This window comes from Manihot esculenta, chromosome 16 (genome assembly GCF_001659605.2).
Source record: "Manihot esculenta cultivar AM560-2 chromosome 16, M.esculenta_v8, whole genome shotgun sequence".
NCBI classification, from domain to species: domain Eukaryota; kingdom Viridiplantae; phylum Streptophyta; class Magnoliopsida; order Malpighiales; family Euphorbiaceae; genus Manihot; species Manihot esculenta.
The window spans coordinates 10,704,645-10,710,644 of NC_035176.2; positions in this window are offsets into that span (position 1 = coordinate 10,704,645).

The following is a 6,000-nucleotide window of genomic DNA, read 5'->3' on the forward strand; positions in this document are numbered from 1 at the left end:
AAAAAATATGGTCGCTAATTTTGGTCGCAATTTCACAGTTTTTTTGTAGTGTATATACTAGGTTGCTTGCATTAGAATTCACGAATATGATGCATTGCATTAATTATTGTTGATGTGGATGGATGTTGGATGATCCATTAGTCCTCAATATGATATGATATGATATGGTATGGTATGGAAGTCCAGGTCGAGGCTCATTCTACGCCCCTGACACATTGGAATGTTATGTATGTTATGTTATGATAAGAGAAAGTCCAGGTCGAAGCCCATTCTACGCCCCTGGCACCATTGGAATGTGTAGAGGACTATTGGTGACAAGTCCATCCTTGATGTGAATTGTTTGTGATGTGATGCATTTCATGAAAGCATATGTTTTAAAATATTGTTTCACTATTCTGCTCACTGGGCTCTAGTAGCTCACCCCTTTCCCTTAACCCCCAGGTTTGCAGGTTCGAGATAGGCCAGGAGGTCAGCAAGAGTAAAGGCATAGTGTATGTAATAGTTAGTTATGGACATGAAAGATATTGTAAAGTATTGTATAAATTTGTATTGAGGATTAGTATTGTGCTTGGCCCTAATGTATGAGAATCCCTTTTGATACATGATCTTTATATAATGCTTTACTAATGTTAAGAAATGTTAGACCAAGCTTGATGTATGATATGATATCCCACTAGAGCATTTGATGAGGGCTCTTGTGTGGGGTTTATGTTATGATTATGATGCATGCACAGGTCAAGCTTGGTGAATGAAAAAGTTTAAAATTTTTATGTAAATGTATGATCATGTATGGGATTATCAGGTATAACAGGTTGTATGTTAGGCTTGCTACGGGTCCCGGCGACCTTAAGTCGATTTGGATCCTAGCGCCGGTAGCGGTTCAATTTCGGATCGTTATAGATTGGTATCAGAGCCCTAGGTTCATATGGTTGGACCTAGAGAGTGTCGGGCTCATAGATGTTCTAGAAAGGGCAAGCACAATAGGAAAATCATGTACACTAGGATAGGATGTAGAGTCATGTCTTGAATGATGATGTGAAATGCCATGATTTTATGCATGTGCATTAATGATATGTGATGTATGTAATGCGGGTTCATGTGTTTCCACATGAACCATTTGATGCTAATGTTTTATGTGATGTGTGTTGCTTTTCAGTAATCAGAATGCGAGACACTCATCGATCTGCGCGATTGACTGGAGTCCCACCAGAAAATGAGGGCATGGATGCCCGTCCCCCTGCATTGCCAAGGGCAATGTCTTGCAGATCTAGCAGGGAGAGAGTGTCAAGGGACCCTAGAAGGTCTTTTGATGCAAGCAGAAGGGGAACAGTTCAGGGAGGAGTGTCAGCTGAAGGGGAAGATATGGATGTTGACCAGAGAAGGGATGGAAGTCTAGGTGTAGGCATGTCTGAAGAGGGCATGGGAGAATCTCAAGGAGGCACTCAGGCCTCTGGGTTTGCTCAACCACCCCAATATCAACCCTTTCCACAGGGCCCTGGGTATTCGATGGGAGGTACATCGGATTACTCCAGCTTTAACCCTTATCCCTCTTTCATGCCTTACCCACCTTTCTATCCACCATACCCCCAATACCCAATGTATCCACCCTCACCTTTCTATCCAAATGTAACAAACCCTGACCAAGGGAATGTTGCACCTCCTCCACCACCCCCTGAATCTGTAGCTCCTGAAGTCCAAGTACCTAAGCCTAGCTCATCTAGAGGGAGCAGAGTTAAGATGACTGACTACTTGAAGCTGGATGCTCCCAAGTTCAAGACGGGAGATGATCCCTTTGAGTACCTAAAGACAGTAAAAATGATCACAGATGAGTTAGGGGCAGATGATTGTAGAGCCATTCAGATGGCGGGGTTCACACTTAAATGCAAAAAGGCCCGTGAGTGGTTCAAGAACTATGTGGACCCAAGATTGGACAGTCTAACCTGGGAGGAATTTGCTAATGAATTTGCAAGATGGGCTTTCCCTAATAGCTCAAGGGAATTGAAGATAATTGAGTTTGAACAATTGAGGCAGACTGAAGAGATGAGTGTTGATGAGTTTACAGATAGGTTTTTGGAGCTGTTGCCGTTTGTGGAGCAAACTTATGATACGGATCAGAAGAAGGCAAGAGGTATACCATGAGGCTCCACTCTAGGTATTCCTCCTTAATTCTTGCAGCGGAGAGGGAAAGCTTCCACACTATAGTAGATGCAGCACGGAAGATGGGGGCTAGTGCCATCATTCAGGGGACAGTTAAGCAGTCAGTGGCACAGTCTTCGGGTTCCAAGACCCCAGGCGGGGGAAAGTTAGATCCCTCTTCTCTGAGTGTAGCAGCTTCAGGCAGCAAGAAGTGGGGCAAGCCCAAGCAGAAGAAGAATAAGTTCTGGAATTGCTTGAAATCAGGTCTGGGACTCGGTGGTGGCTCGAGCTCGGGTTCAGATGGTGCAGAATGTTTGAGGTGTGGTAAGCTACACAAGGGAGTGTGTCGGTTTGGGACCACTGCCTGCTTCAGATGTGGGCAAGAGGGACACATGGCACGGGAGTGTCCTAGGGCACCTTTCATGGCACCATCCCAACAGACAGCTTCTGGTAGTGTGGCACAGCCAGCAGCTCCAACCATGAGTCAGGGCAGTGGCAGAGGCAGAGGGAGAGGGGCAGCCTCTTCTTCAGTAGGTTCCCGAGGTGAAGGTCCATCAGCTCCAGCTCGGATCTTCACTATGAAACAGCAGGAGGCGAACACATCCAACACCGTGGTGTCAGGTAATCTCATCATTGGTTGTTTAGATGTGTATGCTTTAATGGACCCTGTGCATCTCATTCTTTTATTGCTCCGAGAGCCGTAGAGACGTTGGGTTTGATAGTCTATGGGTTAGAGTGTTCCCTTTGGGTTAGTGGACCCAAGTGTGATCCATCAGTGGCAGAGTCAGTCTACCGGTATAGCCCAGTGTTTGTGGAGAGTAGATGCCTTCCAGTCGACCTTGTGGTTCTAGACTTGACAGATTTTGATGTCATTCTAGGGATGGATTGGCTATCTGCTCATGGTGCTACCTTGGACTGCAGAGACAAGGTAGTCAGGTTCAGAGGTCAGGATGGGTCAAAGACTGTCTTCAGAGGAGACAGGAGGGGTACGCCTAGAGGTCTGATATCAGCCCTACAGGCTCGTAGGTTGCTCAGGAGAGGTTGTCAGGGGTTTCTAGCTCATGTGAGAGAGCTAGGTAGTCAGGTTAGGGAGCCCGTCTCAGTGCCCGTGGTCAGAGAGTTTCTAGATGTCTTCCCAGACGAGCTTCCAGGACTACCACCTACTAGGGAGATAGAGTTTGAAATATAATTGATGCATGGAACTAGACCCATCTCTATCCCTCCCTACAGGATGGCACCTGCAGAGCTGAAAGAGCTAAAGGAGCAGTTGCAAGAGTTGGTAGACAAGGGTTTCATCCGACCGAGTACCTCATCTTGGGGTGCTCCAGTGCTGTTTGTGAAGAAGAAGGATGGATCCTTGAGACTTTGTATCGACTACAGGCAGTTGAACAAAGTCACTACCAAGAATAAGTATCCGTTACCTAGGATCGACAATCTATTTGACCAGCTAGCAGGAGCAGGTTATTTTTCTAAGATAGATCTGAGATCCGGGTATCACCAGCTGAGAATCAAAGAAGAAGATGAGCCGAAGACGGCGTTCAGGACCATATATGGGCATTATGAGTTCCTAGTAATGCCGTTTGGGCTGACCAATGCCCCTGCAGTATTCATGGATCTCATGAACAGAGTGTTTAGCCAGTATTTGGATCACTTTGTTATTGTCTTCATTGATGATATCTTAGTGTATTCCAGAAATGCAGAGGAGCATGCCCATCATCTGAGGTTAGTTTTGCAAACCCTAAGGGAGCACGGCTTGTATGCCAAGTTCTCCAAGTGTGAATTCTGGTTGAGGAGCATCTCATTCTTGGGGCATGTTGTATCAGAAAACGAAATTGAAGTGGACCCCAAGAAGGTGGAAGCTGTAGCAAACTGGCCTAAACCCACTACAGTAACAGAGATCAAGAGCTTTTTGGGTTTGGCAGGTTAGTACAGGAGGTTCGTTCAGGACTTCTCTAAGATTGCCGCTCCTATGACTAGATTAACCAAGAAAAATCAGAAGTTTGTGTGGTCTGATCAGTGCGAGGAAAGCTTTGAAGAGCTGAAGAAAAGGTTGACGTCAGCACCGGTGTTAGCTCTGCCTACCAGTAATGAAGACTTCATAGTGTTTTGTGATGCGTCCCGTGTGGGACTAGGTTGTGTGTTGATGCAAAATGAGAGGGTAATTGCTTATGCTTCTAGGCAGCTGAAGAAGCATGAGTTGAATTATCCTACACATGACCTAGAGATGGTAGCTGTGATCTTTGCACTCAAGATGTGGAGACATTACCTTTATGGGGTAAAGTGTGAGATCTTCACAGATCATAAAAGCTTGCAGTACATCTTGAGTCAGAGAGAGTTGAATCTGAGGCAGAGGAGATGGGTGGAATTGCTTAGTGACTACGATTGCAAAATTCAGTACCATCCGGGTAAGGCAAATGTTGTGGTAGATGCCCTAAGCTGGAAGTCACTTGGCAGTCTATCCCATATTACAGCAGAGAGGAGACCAGTGGTGAGGGAGTTCTGTAAGCTCATTGATGAAGGGCTGCAGTTGGAGTTGTCTGGTACAAGTGCTTTGATAGCCCAGATGAGAGTGACACCCGTGTTTCTGGAGCAGGTGGCTCAGAAATAGCATGAGGACCCAGAGTTAGTGAAAATTGCCAGGGCTGTTCAGTCAGGCAAGAATGAAGAGTTCAGATTTGACAGCAAGGGGATCCTCCGCTATGGGAGTAGATTATATGTACCAGATGACGTGAGTCTGAAGGGAGACATTATGGGGGAAGCTCATAATGCTAGATACAGTGTTCATCCATGAGCCACCAAAATGTACCAAGATCTGAAGAGAGTTTTATTGGTGGCCAGCTATGAAGAGAGAAGTGGCACAGTTCGTGTCCGCCTGCGAAGTATGTCAGAGGGTGAAGCTGGAACATCAGAAGCCGGCTGGAATGCTTAACTCACTGCCGATTCCAGAATGGAAATGGGAGAATATAGCTATGGATTTTGTGGTGGGGTTACCGGCAACATCCAACAGATTAGACTCCATATGGGTGATTGTGGACAGACTGACCAAATCTGCTCACTTCATCCTTGTTAGGAGTGGCTACTCTGTAGATAAATTGGCGCAGGTGTTTGTTGATGAAGTGGTCAGGCTGCATGGGGCTCCTGTTTCAATAGTGTCTGATAGGGGACTCCAGTTCACCTCCAGATTTTGGCGGAGTCTGCAAAATGCTATGGGTACCAGGTTGGATTTCAACACTGCTTTCCATCCATAGACTGACGGACAGTCAGAGAGGACCATCCAGACAATTGAAGATATGCTCAAAATGTGTGTGCTAGATTTTGGCGGTTCTTGGAGGCAGCATCTACCTTTGGTGGAGTTTGCCTACAATAACAGCTATCATACTAGCATAGGGATGGCCCCATATGAAGCTTTGTATGGAAGGAAGTGCAGGTCACCTGTTTGCTGGGAAGAAGTTAGAGAAAGGGCCTTAGCAGGGCTTGAGCTAGTAGAGATCACCAGCAAGGTAGTGCCCATCATCAGAGAAAGGATCAGAACTGCTGTGAGCAGGCAAAAGAGCTATGCAGATGTCCGCAAGAAGCAAGTAGAGTTTCAGGAGGGAGATTTGGTGTTACTCAAAGTGTCTCCTATGAAAGGGGTGATTCGTTTTGGGAAGAAAGGTAAGCTAGCTCCACGGTACATCAGACCCTTTGAAATCTTGCAAAAGATCGGGAATGTATCGTACAAGTTGGACTTACCAGCTTCTATGGAGAGAATCCATCCGATTTTCCATGTTTCCATGTTACGAAAGTTCGTGTCAGATCCGGGCAAGGTTCTTAGTGAGCCTGATGTGGAGATCCTAGGAGATCTCACCTATGTTGAGCAGTCAG